The following is an 18313-nucleotide window of genomic DNA, read 5'->3' as shown; positions in this document are numbered from 1 at the left end:
GAGTTTTAGATGATGTACATTAATTATAAAAAAAGCTAGGGCAAAACTTAGGAAGAGTAACTCGGTATATTATTATTATTATTATTATACGGGCCACCTTAATTAGCATGCTACCTTTCTTCCTAAAGAACGCTTCTGCCCAAATACTTTAATCCTATTTTAGCAGATGATAATAATAATAATGTTATGGTGTATGGACAAAAATAGTTCAGGCTGTAAGGCACACAAAGTTGGGGGATAAAGAAAAATCCAAATCATTGTTTCCTTGGATTTCTTTCAATCGTTTGTATAATCTAAAAACTGAAAAAAAAAAATCACATTTTTCAAACAAGGCGGAGCTATTTGTAAGGTCTAATCTTGTAACCATTTTTTATTAATTGAAAGTCGGTTATGTATTTTTTAGTGTTTTTGGTCCAGTTGAAAAATAATTTTCCCCAAAGCAACATCACAACTGACCTCTCCCTGCAACATTACAGTATTCCTCCATCCAAATTGGTTATTAGTATAACTTATAGGTATGTACGCATTTAAAATAAAATCTTAAGGATGCATGCTTATAAAAATAAGGGGAAATTACATTTTGCCCACCTATAGTTTGCCCAAAATACAATTTGTTTGCATGTGGTTTAAAAATTGGTACTTTATTTAACTCTGTCTCCAGTTATCCACTTTTAAAAATAGGGGTAAATTTGTATTTTTGTTACCTTTTTATGTCTCTCTCCTCTTAAAACATAAAAAACTAAAAAAATCAAGAGAAAAAAAAATCTAAAAGCTAGGTTTTGTAAAAATTCCGTTTGAATTTTTTTTCTTTCTTTCTTTTTGCTCACTAAATTAGTTGATCAATACTTTTGGGGAGGGGGTGGTGGTAGAACTCTTATTTTTTAGGTACAATCTTAAGATAAAGTATAAAATATTCAAATGTATAAAAAAAATTAAAAAAATTAAAAATTATGCCTATACATAGCGTTTCATGTATTCTTTCACTGTAGTGTACTTGATTTCTGGAGAAAGCTCAGTGTAGGGAATTAACATGAAATTCTCAACCTGTTAGAAACAAAAAATTAGAGAAAATATACGATAAAGAAAAACAATCACACACACAAGAAAATATTTACATGGTTCGGCAATTTGCCTACGTCTACGGAATTATAGGAATTTTACTATTATTAGGGAAAAATACAAAATACGGCTGTACAGTTTTTCTCTCTCAAAAACTACAACAACAAACCCTAATTACCAAAACTGCGTTTTCTACATTCTTCGGACAGGATTCACAATGGGCTACAAAACAGGCCAAAATTTTTTCCTGGGGGCAACTAAGCCTCAAAAAATCTTCTATTAAAAACCACGCAACATTATTCAGGTCGTCAATCGGATCAAACATAACTAGACTCCACAAAACCCAACACTCAAAAGCTTCAACTGCACCATTTCCTATCTCGAAATTTGCAAGACACTCGTCGTAACAAACATGAAAGTAATGTATTAGTCCAACTTGCATCACGTACTCTTCGCCTATTGAAAATAGAAAAACCATATCAGATTTAATAAGAAAACATATAAACATCAAACAATAAATAATAAAATTTTGAAATATATATATATATTTATATATATATATATATATTTATATATATATATATATATATATATATATTTATATATATCAAACTATACATACTGAGACCATTTTTGTGCGAATGTGTGAAACCATTTCGATTAGTTGATCAAACCTTGCCAACATCCGAAGGGTATAATTATGCATGTGCAATTATATATTGGAAAAATAAAATAAAATTTTAAAAAATATTTATGATTGTGTTATATATAAACCAATGACAAAGTCAGAATTTAAATTTAGGAGAGCAAAAATTATTAGTATATATATATATATTTTTATGTACACCCATAAACATATGTAGATACACGTACATATTGCGAACACACACAACACATACGTAGCATACATATCAGTCCTTAAAACCAATATGGACAATAAATGCCACTTTGAGAATACAAAAAGGTATTTTTAATATTTAAAAAACCTATAAAAATAAAGGATTTTTGTACACTCATGTTTATTTGTTCAGGTTATATAGATATATAAGCAGTATTGTAATGTACTTTCATAGTCAAAATTAATTTCACTTATAATTTTTATAAAATTATTTTTAATAATTAAATAAATCTCAAGTATAATTTATATAAGTTGTTGTTAAATTCTTGAAATGATAAAATTATAACAATTTTAAACCATTTAGTATACTTTTGTGTATTTAAAAACTTTAGAGTTTAGCTAGAAAAATAATATTGGATTATAGAAGCTCTTCATTCTTTTGTAAGGTAAAGTTTTTTTTTTTATATGTAATGTTTTCAATTTAATTTTAAACTTTTGATTCTCTATTTTTCTTTCTCTTTTTTTTTAATAACTTTTTACTTTAAAAATGATAAAATAAGAAATATTTTCTTTCTATTTTTTTTCCCAATAGAACTTGACATATAAAAAGAGATACAAGAAAAAAAAAAAAAAATATATATATTATATATATATAAGCTCAAAAATTACTTCAATCATGACCGGAAAAAAAAAAAAAAAAAAGCTGACTTAGGATCTAAGTGGGTCATGGTGCCCCCTTAAGATTTGATTTTTTTTTTTTTCCTTTAAAAAATATGGCTATTGTTATTGAAATGAAATAAGTTTGACGACAAGAAATTTTATTAGTTAAGCTACGCCAAAAACTAATTGGTGTATTAGTTTAATAATAAAGAGTGATTATCAGAAGCGAATATTATAAGTTGAAACGCTCTAGTATATATATATATATATATATATATGAGTTTGGGCTGAGTGGGATATTAATTCATTGTTTTTCTTAATTAGAAATTAAACCAGTACCATCTTACCTTTCAAGGAAGCTAGAAACTCTTCCCTGGATATGGAAGACTTCTTCAACTCTTTGCCAATTAGCTTCTCCCAAATCTCAACAACTTCTCTTTGAGATAAGATGTTTTTAGGTGGCCTCAGATATACCGTCTTGTTGAGAGCTTGAGGGTCGTCTATAGTTTTGATGATGTACGTTGTTATATCTTCTTCATCGACATAAATTCCTACCACATTAAATTAAAGTTAAAACAAGAAATGTTTCAATTCTTATAAAGGTAAATATGGAAAAGTGACAACATATAGAAAATCATCAAGTGCTTTAAAAAACTGGTTAGCGTCATTATTTTAACTTATTCAAAATCAAATGAGGTTCAGGATGTAGATAGAAAACTAGAAGAAAATGATCTGTAATAAACCTCTCTCTGTGGCCCACAAAAAGGCTTACAGATTTTTTCTTAATTATAAAATTAATTATCCCTTTTGTGCTTTCAAAGTGCAATAATTAAAATGAATCTACTTTTGCATTCTGTAAAAGGAAAGATTAAGGTTATCATGGAAATGCCTTTTTTATTGCCATCAAGGTCACTGAATCCCTTGAAGGAAGGATCTTACTAGGCTCGCACAGACCACTAAGAAAATAACCAGCAAAACAGTTTGCGGAAATATATGTGAAAGGTATCCGAGCTTCTTCTATAGCTTTCCTCACTACCATTTTGTCATCAAATGTTACTCTTCCAGGTTCTAATGCATTCTCCATTCTAGCAGGATCGGTGCCAAACTCGGATGGCAAAAATCTCTACCAATATATATATATATATATAATAACTTGTCATGTATGAGTAACAAAACTATAACCCTAGTTAAGAATGCATTAATTATATTGTTCTATTTAAGGATACAGTTCCATATAAAGACAATTGTTAATAAATCTAGATGACTGCTGTCTAGATTTTTCAATTGAAACATAATATTTCGATATCAACATAATTTGCAGTGTATCAGTTTCATAAATTTTATGGAACATTTCATCCGTTTTGACCAGAACAGAACCAACTTATATATATATATATATATATATATTGAAACAAGATAGTATATACGTGTTGTTTTATTGGGGTTGAAATTAATATGGATGAACAAAATAGCAGTGAAGACGTACGTACGCTAACAAGTAAATGGTATTACCTTTACATTACCAGCATCTTTGTTTGCATCAACAAGCTTAAGTTGAAGGAGGATTTGGTGGCTCCGGACGTGAACACCAGCTATTGCACAGATAACAACATCAACTAATTTGACAGCATTCACAAGGCTCTGATGGTCACTAAAGGAACCCGGCACTAGGTGTGCTCCTTGCTCCTTGAATGGCAAAAGCATTTGAACTTTATCAATATCATACTTGTTCTCAGGTCTATGGATATGGAGGATGTATGTCTACTGACCTTCTTCTAAACTTACCTTCACCAATCTCTTCCCTATGTATCCAGTTCCCCCTACAACCAGCACTTTGCTTTTTTCCATCTTTTTTTCTTTTTCACTTCCTGCTGCTGGTGCTTGAGTAATTTCCTTCCACGGCTTTTTATAGAGAATGTCTTTGGTTTTTGAAGCTTTCAGCTTCCAAGTTAAATGTACTTTTTAAATACTATAATATATATTTTTATTAAAAAATATATAATATATTATAATATAATTCCAAATAAATAATGAAACTCCTATTACAATTTTGAAACATTTTATAATTGAGTTTTGATGGGAGTAATATTTTTAAACTTTTCTTTAATATTTCATAATAGCGTTCCACTTAGAGTAAACTATATATGTTAATAATTTTAGTATACTTATATAACATGTTTGTACTCTAATTTCTGTTAAAAAAATTGCTATTTTGTTGTTTAGACAATTGTAGTCTTGCTCCGATGAAGAAATTCGTAGAATCTCAATTAGAGAAGGTGCATCTCTTATTCATGCATTAAATCCGTTAAATCCACCAACCACCAATCTCTCAGAAAATGTCAAATTTCTTGAATTATTTAAGCCAATTATTTTATCTTGCTAGACAATGTATTTAAGAGTTAATCAAGAAATAGTCCATACCTGTCTGAAAACCCCAATTTATGTCTTAAAAATAACATAAATTCGCATAAAAAATTGAAAAATGAAAACGCAAAATGGGACCGACAGTGTCAATAAGCATCTCTGTAATGCTGATATGGCTTCTTTGATCAAAGGGGACCAAACAAAGAGGGAAGATGGTAATCAATTTTGTGTTCATTTGATCCGATGTGTGTGACGTTTCAATGATTTGCCACTCACTTATGCAATGGAGAGTGAGTGCAAGCAAAACCGCTACTCTTAGTAATTAAAATTAGGATTTTCTTGTCTTTGAATTTATTTGATTTATGTAGATCAAGCATGCTTGGTTTCTTAAAATTTGAAAAATATATGTTTAGGTTAGGATTTATTTTATATTAATTATAACATGCTGGTTTTGGTTGATTGTATCTCTCTTTTTACTTTTTAGAATGTTTATCGATTTATTTTTCATGTTATTCACTTATTTGTCTCATACTCTCATCATTATGCCTTCGCATATTCATACATTGCAACAAAACATGATTATGAGCATTTGATTAATAGATCTTATCATATGTATTATATTATGATATGTAAATTATTCAGATTAATTATAGATCCTTGTGCTTAGGTTAGTAATACGATGGAGACCTATCATAATCCTGAGTTTCACACATGTATTTTCATGCAGCATTCATAAAAATTTCAGAATATGTCTTTGATTTCGCATCAATTCTTAGGTGCGTGTTTTAATTTTTGGGAAAAAAATGATTTTAATCGTGGGCTCAGATTATTATCAATTATAGTTTGTCACTTCATTTTTTATGAAATTGTTGTGAAAAAAAATATATATATATGTATATGTAGAGGAACAATTTGGTGACCCAGTCCTTGTTGTTCAAGTCTTGGTCCAAAAAGTTCAACACAATGAGTTCTTATAGAGTATGGGCTAAAGAACTCGGTTTAAGTAAGTTTAAACGGTTTGTTGCATGGGTTAAGGAAATACATGAGCAAGAGCAAATGCCACTGTGTCGAAAGATCCTCAGGAATGATAGGGCTAAAACCTTGATTAATGGATACAGATCAGTGCAATAGGATTTCCTCTTAATGCTACAGTATTCTCTTCTTTTTTCTCGTCCCCCTCTCTTGGGGGACTTCTACATATTATATAGGCCCTTTTCCAATCATCTGGGCTTTACACTTGTTGATCATCCAAACCTCCACTTGAACACCTGTCCCATCAGACACCTCTCTCAGTTCTTTGTGAGTTGCGGTAGTTAAGGTAGCACTGTTCAGGGGTCTTCTCCACATTAATGCGGTCAGGAGAGTAGTTGTAATGCATTTAATGTGGTGGTGGCAGCCTTTGCTGAGATATTTCGGGTTTCCTTCCTTTTTACGTATTTAGAAGATGGGCTGTAGTGGCTTGGATGTACCTTAACTCCAGATTTTGCAATATTCGAGGAGAAATTACTCCTCGGACATGTTTTCTTTGCCCTAGTGGGTCTGAATAAGGATTGCTTGAGTCACGCTGGCTCCTCGGATGGGCTGCGTCCTCGGACGGGCCTAGGGCCCAGCCTGTTATTTTGGGCCAGTCCCTAGGGGCGGAGCTAGGATTTTTTGTTTGGGGGGGGCCAAATTTTGGTACTAATATATTAGTCTTGAGTCAAAATAAACCATCACACACATGTGTAAATGCACACACACAAATATAGACATTAATATTTTGACACTAGAGTAAGTCATAATTTATAAATATATTGTATATAAAATTAACAACTTTCACATATGTATATTTGCAAGATAATTTTTTAGGGGAATTTATCATCTTTTAAACTCCAACGAGTATACAAAAGTTGTCTAGTTTGATATTAAACATGTACAAAAAACGAATTAGAGAAAACAAAAACTATCTTGTCTCTATAACTACTAGACCAATTGACAAATTCTATTGGTTTTTATGAGCATCATTGGACTAATTCAAACATTTGGAGGGGCCAACTTCTATTTTTGTAGCTAAATATTTCAAGTTCTTAATACTTACACATAATATAAAATAGTTTTTTAAAATTTTGGGGGGGCTACTTTTTTTATCTCCTTCCGAGGAGAAAAGGGGGGGTTTTGACATTACAAAGGATGAAATTAATTAGTTCCTGGTTCACACGTGTGGGGGCAGTTACTTTTGGCGCGCTACAATTTACGAGACGCGGCTATTTACTCCAGGCGGCTTTATGTCTCCCCTATTTATCGGCGAGGCGCAGATCTAATGGCTGACATTCTTCCCCGAGTTCTTGAGCGGGAGCGATTCCCTTTTTCCCCCTTGCTATATAAAGCCTTAAGGAGACTTGTTTTTCTTTTCGTTCACCAGCATATAAGAGGTTCAAAGAACTCCAGAGAACTCCAGTGCCCAGACATCCACGAACACTCCTGACCTTCGAATTTCTGTAACTATTTCTGCGAGGTGTCCTTCCCTAAAGAGACTTCTAAGTATTTCAGAGATTGTCGCAAGGACACCCGTAAGTTCTACTTCCTTATTGTAGCCTCAATTTTCATCTCGACCCTTGATTTTCACCTCGACCTTCCTTCTCGGCCAAACGGTTTGACTAGATGGGTAGATTCAAGTATCTGGTAGATACTCCGGTCGCTATGGAGGCTTTTAGGACAAAATATCGCATCCCACAGGGGGTGGGTTTGCAGTATTGTCCTCCGGAATGAGTGCTAATTGATAGGGACGTGGGTCAAGTCGTCATTCCCATGATAGCTTTTATAGAAGGAGGAATGGTACTTCCCATGCGTAGGATTACCCGGGACTACTTGTTTAACCATAGGCTGACATCGTATCAGTGCACTCCAAACGTGTTCAGGATCTTAGGCAGCATAGATGTCCTGAACAAGCGGATGGGTCTAGGCCTTACATGGCACGATGTAGTTCACCTGTACGAGTGCCACTACCTCGAGAAGGCGGGGTATTATCTTAAATCTCGATCCGAGGTCGTTAGGCTAATCTCCTGCCTCCCCAAATCCAATAAGGGTATGAAGGATGACTTCCTTATTGCCTCAGGAGAGTGGAGCGATGGTTTTCATTGTCCAACTCGGGCAGGAGATCCAGGTGCGGCGCCTCTAGGGCCAATCCTTTAGGGAGGGGGTTTAGCCCTTTAGCATCATTCTCTTTTGCTTAAAAATCAAAAATTTTATGACCTAACCTCAGTCTTCTCCTCGGCTATTTTGCAAATAAAGTACACGTTGCTTCTCGGCTGAGCCACGTAAATGTTTTGGCATTGAACTACCTTTTGAGGTCGAAGATCTATGTTAACGACGACGGACAACTACACGCGGCTCATTTGATTTTGGGCTACCAACCCCTATCCCGCGCCTTCCAAGACGTTGGCCAAGCCATAAGAGCTGGTAGTCCGAGGTTGGCCAGGATTGACGTATCCAAGCCCAGATTCTTAGTCAGAAACGATCTCAGGCCAGTCATTTTACCCGACATTCAAAATCCTCCACCAGTTGCGCAGTTGCCTCCACCAGACAATAAGCTGCCGCGTAAGCTGAAGGAGAAACTGAATCATCTTGTCTTTCTCTGGAGGAGGAGATAGACGAGTTCTACTTTGAAGAAGATATCCCCAAAGCTCCTCTGATTGAGCTTTCAGATCCTGAGGGAGAGTAAGACCAAAATTCAGTGGTCGGCGAGCCACTTGTTATAGCCTGCTTGGACGACTCCTCAGACGAGGAGGTAGATAATATGGCTTCCAGCAAAGGAAAAAGCCTACGAGAGTTGATGGCCTCCCGAGGCAAAGGTCAATCATCAAAGGCGCCCTCCAAGTCCCAGACCTCTATTCTTCCCCCCGTTGCCCCTCAACCCCCTTCCGATCCTGGCCTAAAAGTTAATCCGGACCTGAAGAAGAAGAGGCCGGTTGAAACCCTTGAGGAAGGTGAGGTGGGCCCCCGCCCGGGTAAACAGCCAAAAACAACCCGGGAGCAGAAGGATAAAAGGGCTCCATCCGTGGAAAGTCGGGAAGATGGGGACCGGGCTGAAGTGCGTGTTAATCCGCGCACTTGGAGCCCGAAACTCAAGGTAGACGGGGTCGCCATTCCATATACCGCCTCGGTCCGAGAGTACAATAGGGGCCGAGCAGGATATATTGCTGAGGCCCTAGAGCAGCCCGTACTCCTTCCCAAGGACATGGCGGCTTATAGGCGATTCTCGTAGCTTGAGCTCTTCCTATCTCTCAAGAGGGACCTTGCAATGGTAAAGTGATTCGTCTTACCTTTGATAAAATCATTAGACCCTGTCACATTCTAACATATCGTTTTGTTGTTTTGTGGGCAGATTACTCAGCAAGTGTTCGTGGCCGAGGAGTATTGCCGCAACAACTGCAAGTTGGCCGAAGCTGAGGCTTTCTCTCGTGCAGAGGTGGAGAAGTCTTTGGGGTCTCTGAAACAGGAGCAATTCAAGTTGTCTGAGAAGCTCAAAGAAGCTGAGAAAAACCGCCGGAGTGCTGAGGCGGGCTTGAAGAATGCTGAGAGTCAAGCCGAGGACTAGCGTCAAAAACTGTTCGTAACTGAGACCAACCTTGCCACTGAAAAGAAAAACGTGTTGGATCTCAAGGCCGCGTTACAGAAAGCCAAGGAGGAGGCTTGGCTAGCTAAGGAAGAAGCTCAGCTAGTCAAGGAAGCAGCCGAGGCTGAGAAGAAGGCTTCTTATCAGCTAGGGGCGGAGGAGATCGAGGCAAGGCTTTCCGAGGAGCTGCCAGAGGTATGCAGGGATTACTGCAGCATTTCATGGGCTCATGCTCTCAATGCTGTAGGGGTCCCTGCAAACTCGGCCTTAAGGTTGCCTGAGAAGGTCTTTTTTCCTCCTGAGATCCGAGAGATCCCTGATGAAGCAACTGAAGCTACTGGGCAAGCTATGGTTGTTCCTAATGCCATCCCCCTAATTGATACTGCTGGGGGATCTGGTTAAGTAGCCGTCCAGGCCGAGGACGCGGTAATAGAGAAGAAGGACCAGGGCAATGGCAAAAAGACCTCCTCGAAGGCCAAAGATCCTGCTAAGAAGTCAGTCACCGAGGATCTTGGGGCAGATTCCCAAGCTAAGGACGTTCCCCCTTCTCAGCCAGAGCAAAAAGAGAATCCTCCTGCCGAGGCTTAGCTCCTAGGTTTTTCTTACTGTATTAATTTTTTTTTTTAAAACGGGAGTTGTCTTACTTTTTGTTCTTTTGTAAAGACTTCCCTTTGTATTACTCTCGGCCTATTAATATAGAATGTTCTTTCTCCCATTTCTCCTTTGTATTTATGACTGATGTTGATATAGTTTCATTACTTTGTTCAAAGTTAATGCTACTGTCCCTCTAGTTGATGTTTGCAACAATCCTTAAGATTCTACCGATATAAACAAATGAGAAAAGGCAGTGCCATGCGGCGAACTTAGAACAATAGATGCTATTATACAAGACTTATGAACGTACCTTAAAATTGCACAGGAATCCTGAGTTGTTAATTTTCCCTAAGTCTGTGGTTCGATGAGCCATGCAGGACTTAGGTTCTGTTTAAAACTTGGATTGATGCCCTAAGTTGTTAATTTCCCCCTAAATCTGTGGTCTGAGGAGCCATGCAGGACTTAGGTTCTGTTTAAAACTTGGATAGATGCCCTAAGTTGTTAATTTCCCCTAAGTCTGTGGCCTGAGGAGCCATGCAGGACTTAGGTTTTGTTTAAAACTTGGATAGATTCCCTAAGTTGTTAATTTCCCCTAAGTCTGTGGTCCGAGGAGCCATGCAGGACTTAGGTTTAGTTAAAACTTGGATAGATTCCCTAAGTTGTTAATTTCCCCTAAGTCTGTGGTCCGATGAGCCATGTAGGACTTAGGTTCTATTTAAAACTTGGATAGATGCCCTAAGTTGTTAATTTCCCCTAAGTCTGTGGTCCGAGGAGTCATGCAGGACTTAGGTTCTGTTTAAAACTTGGATAGAGGGAAGTGGATCAATGGATATGCGATGATCACAGAATAAAACGTAGGCAGAGCTGTTTTCATTAATAATAATATCTCCTTAGATTATTTACATTCCACGGGCGAGGTACAGTTTTTTCATCTAAGTCTTCTAAGTAATAAGCACCTACTCCGGCCACAGATGTGATGCGATACGGTCCTTCCCAATTGGGTCCCAGCTTGCCCCAAGAAGGGTTCTTAGCGCTGCCAAGAATCTTTCTCATCACGAGGTCGCCTAGACTCAAAGGTCACAGCTTTACATTAATATCATACCCCTACTTTAGCTTCTGGTGATAATAGGCCATATGGATCATCGCTTTTTCCCTTTTTTCCTCAACTAAGTCTAGACTTCTCCCCAGCAACTCGTCATTGTTTTTTGGGGTAAAAGTGCTAGATTTCAATGTGGGGAAGCTGTCCTCGAGTGGGAGTACGGCTTCGGCCCCATAAGTCATTGAAAAAGGGGTTTCTCCCGTTGACCGTCACGGCGTCGTTCGATAGGTCCATAAAACGTGTGGTAGCTCTTCCACCCATCTCCCCTTTGCATCATCCAACCTCTTTTTCAGTCCGCTCACTATGACTTTGTTTACGGCCTTGGCTTGCCCGTTTCCTTGGGGGTAGGCAAGAGTGGAATATCGGTTTGTGATCCCAAAGTCCCAGCAGTATTCCCTGAAGTTTTTACTATCAAATTGAAGACCGTTGTCTGAGATGAGGGTGTGAGGAGTTTCGAAGCGCGTAATGATGTTTTTCCAAATGAATTTCTTGGCATCCACGTCCCTGATGTTGGCCAAAGGTTCAGCCTCTACCCATTTGGTGAAATAATCGGTGCCGACTATTATGTATCGCTTATTCCCTGCTGCTTTAAGGAAAGGGCCGACATTATCAAGACTCCACTGAGCAAACGGCCAAGGGCTGGAGAGGGGGTTAAGGACTCCCCCCGGTTGGTGGATATTTGGGGCGAATCTCTGGCATTGATCACACTTTTTTGCATATTCTTGGGCCTCTCTCTGCATGTTCGGCCACCAGTACCTTTGGGTGAGTGCCCTGTGCACCAGCGATCTTCCTCCTGTGTGACTTCCACAAATCCCCTCATGTAGTTCTTCAAGCAAGGACTCGGATTCCTCTGGGTGTATACACAATAGGTATGGCCCAAAATAGGAACGCTAGTATAGCCTGTGGTCCTCTGACAACCAGAACCGAGGAGCATTCCTCCGTATCTTCTCGGCCTCCAGTTTTCCTTCTAGTAATGTATCGTCTTTGAGGAAGTTCATTATAGGATCCATCCAGTTGAGATTCCTTCTAATATGATGGATCCGAGCTGTGTCTCTTCCGATTGAACTTGTCTGGCATAAATCCTCGACGAGGATCATTCATGGCAGATCATGCGTAGAGGACGTGGCCAGAGTGGCCAGCGAATCCGCATGTGTGTTCCCACTTCTAGAAACATGCGTCAGGTTAAAGGATTCAAAGTCTGACTGCAGGCGCTTGACTCGACCGAGATACTCCTGCATTCTAGCATCTCTAGCTTTTAACTCACCCATCACTTGGCCCACGACCAATTTGGAGTCCGAGAACGCTTCCATTGCCTTTCCGCCCAATTTTTGAACCATCATCATTCCTTGAAGCAGGGCCTCGTACTTGGCTTCGTTGTTCGTAGCTGAGAACCCGAGTCTTATCGACTTTTCAATGGTAATACTTTCGGGCGATATCAGAACTAGCCCGATCCCAGATCCTTTTTAGTTGACCACGCCGTCCACATAGACCTTCCAATGCGAGGTTTCTCGAGCTGAGATTATGCCAACCGATTTTCCATCCATGTTTTCCCCTTGTGTTACTGTTTCCACAGAAGGCTCAGCGAATTCTACGACTAGATCTGCAAGGACTTGACCCTTTATAGAGGACCTAGGCATGTATTTAATGTCAAAAGCCCCAAGAGTGCACTCCACATGGCGATTCTTCCCGTGTAATCGGCGCTTCGGAGCACCGATCGAAGGGGAAGCTGGGTTAGAACAATGACTGTGTGCCTGAAAGTAATGGGGGAGTTTTCGCGTGGCATGCACTACTGCCAGAATTGCTTTCTCCAATGGTAAGTAGCGCACTTCAGCCTCATATAATGATTTACTTACGTAATACACTGGTCGTTGTACTCCATTATCATCCCGTATCAGTACCAGGCTTACAGTATGAGGGGCTACTGCTATGTATGCAAACAGTACCTCGTTCGCCTCAGGGCTAGACATGATGGGTGGTCGCGACAGGTATTCTTTAAGTTGCTAGAAGGCTAGGACACAATCCTCCGACCACTCAAACCCTTTTCACTTATTTATTAAGAGGTAGAAAGGTCGGCATTGGTCTGCAGATCGTGATATGAACCGGTTCAACGCTGCGATCATGCCAGTGAGTTTCTACACTTCTTTTGGATTCCGAGGAGCCTATAGGCTATTAATCGCTTTGATTTGATCTGGGCTTACCTCTATTCCTCTGTGGGTCACCATATAACCTAGGAACTTCCCAGACCCGACCCCAAATGAACACTTGGAAGCATTGAGCCGCAACTTATGCTCCTTTAAGACGCCAAAGACGATCTCCAGGTCTTTCACATGCTCGGACACCACCTTGCTTTTTACCACCATATCGTCTATGTAGACTTCAATAACCTTGCCCAGCTGCGGTTCGAACATTTTGGTCATCATCCTTTGGTAGGTTGACCCCACGTTCTTTAGTCCGAAAGGCATCACCTTATAGTGGTAGTTTCCGACGGGTGTCATGAACGCCATTTTCTCCCGATCCTCTAATGCCAGTGGTATCTGATGATAGCCCTGGAAGGTGTCCAGGAAGCTCATTCGAGGGTGGCCTACCGTCGCATCTACCAGTCAGTCTATTCGAGGTAACGGGAACGGGTCTTTCGGGCATGCCTTATTCAAGTCTGTGAAGTCCACGCAGACTCGCCACTTCCCCGTTTTCTTTCTTACCACCACCGTATTTGCCAACCATTCGGGGTAAAATACTTCTTTGATAGCCCCTGCCTTTTTCAACTTCGTTACTTCCTCTCTAACTGCACTGGCATGTTTTTTCGAGGGGCGTCAGGGTGGCTGCTTCTTTGGAATAGAAGATGGGTTAACATTTAAGTAGTGACAAATGAGACTAAGGTCAACCCCAGGGGCATCGTAAGCGTCCCATGCAAATACATCAACATTTTTCCTCAGAAACCCGACTAGTTCCTCTTTTTCTTGAGAAGGTAACTCCGAGCCGACCTGGAAAAATCTCTCTGGGTCATTGTCAACGGTAAACTTCTCCAAACTTTCACACCTTACCTCCTCGGCTAGCTCACTAACTTGCCCTGCCGAGGTGGTTGATTGCTATAAGTTTTCAAGAGCCGAGGACTCGGCATTGGACTGACATGAGATGGCAGCCACCATACATTGCCTAGCCATGGCCTGATCTCCACGAATCTCTTCCACTTGGCCTCCGGATGGGTATTTTACCTTTTGGTGAAGTGTGGAAGATACGGCTCCCAGGGCATGGATCCATGGCCTGGCTACTATCGCTATGTAGGGCGAGTAGGCATCGACCACGATAAAGTCCACCTCCACTGCTTTTGATCCGGTCTGTATGGGTAATCTGATCTGCCCTTTTGGTACAACAGTCTTCCCTTCGAAGCTGATAAGGGGAGAGTCATAAGCCGTCAAATCCTCCGGCCTTAAGTTTAGCCCTTTGTATAGATCAGGGTACATTACCTCTACTGCGCTGCCCGGGTCTTCTAGTACCCTCCTCATATCGAAACCTTCGATTCTCAGCGTAACCACTAAGGCATCGTCGTGAGGTTGAATAGTTCCCCTCTTATCTTCGTCCGAGAATCCTAATATTAAAGAGCTTCCCTTTTTAGATCTTTTAAATTCTTTTTCCCTATCCTCGGCGGAGAGTCGAGCCACGGACAGCACCCTGGAAGGAAATGAGCCGGTTCTTCTTGGAGCGGCGAGGATGACGTGTATTGTCCCCGTGGGAGGTCTTAATGATACATCTTTTCGAGGCTCTTGTATTGCCTGGCCCAGATGACCACTTGAGGGGTGTAAAAGGTGACGTAACTTTCCTTCTCGGACCAGCTGATCTAGGTGATTCCATAGATTCCTGCAATCCTCAATGGTATGCCCATGGTTCTGATGATAGTGACAATACAGGTTCTGGTTGCGTTTCGAAGGGTCCCCAGCCATTTTTCCTGTCCATCTGAAGAAAGGTTCATTCTTGACTTTCTCCAGAATTTGCTGTACTAGCTCTCTGAACACGGTATTAACCGTTTGCATGTTACTTTGTCCAGCATGTCTTGAAAAATCTCTCCTCGGCTGGTTATGGTTATATTGTTCTGACCTGTAATCATTCCCTTTTTGGGGAGTGATCTTCTCCTTTCCCTTTCCTTGTAACTGGTCTTCTTCCACCCTTTTGTACTTGTCAATCCTATCCATCAATTGATGAACGTTGGTAATGGGTTTACCAGTTAGAGATTTCCTTAATCCATGCTCGGTGGGGAGACCGCTTTTGAATGTGCTGATGGCGACATCATCGTGGTTCTCATCCAACTCGTTATACATCTCCCAATACCTATCCGAATACGCCTTTAGGGTCTCTCCCTCGTGCATGGACAAGGACAATAACGAACTTAGGGGTTGAGGGACTCTGCTATTTGTAATAAAGCGAGAACAAAAAGCCTGAGTGAGCTGCTTATAGGAGCTTATGGAATTTGTCTTCAGGCTGTTGAACCATCTCATCGCCATTAGCCCCAAGCTGGATGGGAAAACTTTGCACATCAGAGCCTCATTTTGGGAGTAGATGGCCATTCTTTGGTTAAACTGGCTCACGTGCTCCACCGGGTCTGCTCGGCCGTTGTAGATGGCAAACGTTGGTTGATTGAAACGTCGAGGTAATTTAGCCCCTTCAATCTTGTGAACGAAGGGCGATCTGGAGATCTGATCCAATGCCTTGTTAATGACATCATTACCCAATCCCTTGCTAGATGGGCTCTCATACCTCCGTACAGGGTGCAACTCCTTCTCGTAAGAAAAAGTTTCACTCGGGGGAGTTCTCGACCTCCGTCTGTAACTGACGTCCTTCTCCTCATTAGAGGATGCATTTGAGCTGGAGGGAGATCGCTTTTGCCGTGCACAATGTAGCTTTCTTTTCAGGTCTTTTATCTCTCGTTGCATGGCCTGATGATTGTTTCGCCTTCGGGATACACGACTACCCATTTGGATATGGCTTTGGCTGGTCTGGGTAGTATGTACGCTTCCCTCATGATTCCTTCCATTGCCTGGATTTGTTCCCGGGTTGGAAGGATTATTTTGCCATTGAGACCCAATAGGTTCCGTCAGTTGAGGGTCAGCTTGGTGGGGATTCTCCTGGTGTGGACCTAATTCTGCCATGCTTAACCGTCGTCCTTACTAACACTTAAGTTCTTCCCATAGACGGCACCAATTATAGAGGAACAATTTGGTGACCCAGTCCTTGTTGTTTAAGTCTTGGTCCAAAAAGTCCAACACAATGAGTTCTTATAGAGTATGGGCTAAAGAACTCGGTTTAAGTTTAAACGGTTTGTTGCATGGGTTAAGGAAATACACGAGCAAGAGCAAATGCCACTGTGTCAAAAGATCCCCAGGAATGATAGGGCTAAAAACTTGATTAATGGATACAGATCAGTGCAATAGGATTTCCTCTTAATGCTACAGTATTCTCTTCTTTTTTCTCGTCCCCCTCTCTTGGGGGATTTCTACATATTATATAGGCTCTTTCCAATCATCTGGGTTTTACACTTGTTGATCATCCAAACCCCCACTTGAGCACCTGTCTCATCAGACATCTCTCTCAGTTCTTTGTGAGTTGCGGTAGTCAAGGTAGCACTGTTCAGGGGTCTTCTCCACATTAATGCGGCCAGAAGAGTAGTTGTAATGCATTTAATGTGGTGGTGGCAGCCTTTGCTAAGATATTTCGAGTTTCCTTCCTTTTTACGTATTTAGAAGATGGGCTGTAGTGGTTTGGATGTACCTTTGCTCCGGATTTTGCAATATCCGAGGAGAAATTACTCCTCGGACATGTTTTCTTTGCCCTAGTGGGTCTGAATAAGAATTGCTTGAGTCACGCTGGCTCCTCGGATGGGCTGTGTCCTCGGACGGGCTTAGGGCCCAGCCTGTTATTTTGGGCCGGTCCCCACAATATATATTGTGGATGTTTTTCTTGATTTAATGGACTCCTAGCACAAAAAAATCCAAACAATTTACTCAAACTCATGAAAATACGAAAAAAAGAAGCTTTGACCAAAATTAATAAAGATTGTAACATTTTTGTGTTTGTAACTTTTCAAGGGTGTCTATTAAAACCACCGCGCACCCTTGATACGATAATTTTCACAAGTATAAATACATGTGGAGTGTGGGGGGTAATAGTTGGGGTTCAAGTCTCTATAAGAAAGGTTCACATACATATACACTTATATTAGGTTAGAGTAGAATTTCTATCCCGTAAAAAATAATAGAAAAAATTGTCTATTAAGGACATAAAAATGGAAAGATTTACTGGACTTTTTTTTTAAAATGAAAGGAAAGACTTATTTGGACTTGGCACCAAATCATGAGTTAATTTGTAAAACAATGTACTTTCTTAAACTATATCAAATATTTATGGTAATCTTAATTAGATAAAGACTCCTAGGCTGGCTAACAAATTAACGCAATAAGGAGACCTGGTTGAATTATTAGTTTCAGATAGGACATCACTTAACTTATGGGTGTGATTATGTAATGAAAAAAAATATAAATATATATATATATATATATTTATTTATTTATTTTAAACTGTAAACACGAGTGACAGGAAAAATCTGTAATCATGGAACGTGCAATAAAGATTAGGGACACTGTAGAGCTTTATACAAAACACATTCAAGCAGTCTTTATACTACATTATTCAGGGGTATCAAATATATGATTATGAAATATTAATTCTAGCTTACTATCAAAAAATAAAAGATTTATAAATACGATTATGATATGTTTGGCAAGGTGGTTTAATTATAGTGGAGTAGTCACACTCACAGCCTCACAGGTACAGATATAAAGTGCATCAAGTGATGCATTCACTAGCCGCATTTATAAATTAATAAAGGGTTCTAAAACATATTTGATGCACTTACATATTGTAGATCATGGCTCAGTGCTTGGCATGTTAGAACAACCCAATTTCATCACCCTTTTTCTCTTTTTTATATTTTCTTAATTCATTACTTTTTCTTTTCTTTTTTTACTTTTCCGTTTCATATGTGCCCTAATTCTAAGAACTAATCATTTCCCGCAACAGATTCAGCCACCTCCACTTTTGCAATAATGATCTCTAC

The 18313-nt window shown here is 39.7% G+C and overlaps 1 pseudogene; it reads right to left on the bottom strand.

Annotated features, from left to right (window-relative positions):
- Positions 1–954: 954 nt before the first annotated feature.
- LOC115970099 lies at positions 955–4405 on the bottom strand (annotated as a pseudogene).
- Positions 4406–18313: the final 13908 nt, after the last annotated feature.

This window comes from Quercus lobata, chromosome 12 (assembly GCF_001633185.2).
Source record: "Quercus lobata isolate SW786 chromosome 12, ValleyOak3.0 Primary Assembly, whole genome shotgun sequence".
NCBI lineage: Eukaryota > Viridiplantae > Streptophyta > Magnoliopsida > Fagales > Fagaceae > Quercus > Quercus lobata.
The sequence above is the reverse complement of the archived record's forward strand: the minus strand, read 5'-3'. Positions and strand labels throughout refer to the sequence as shown.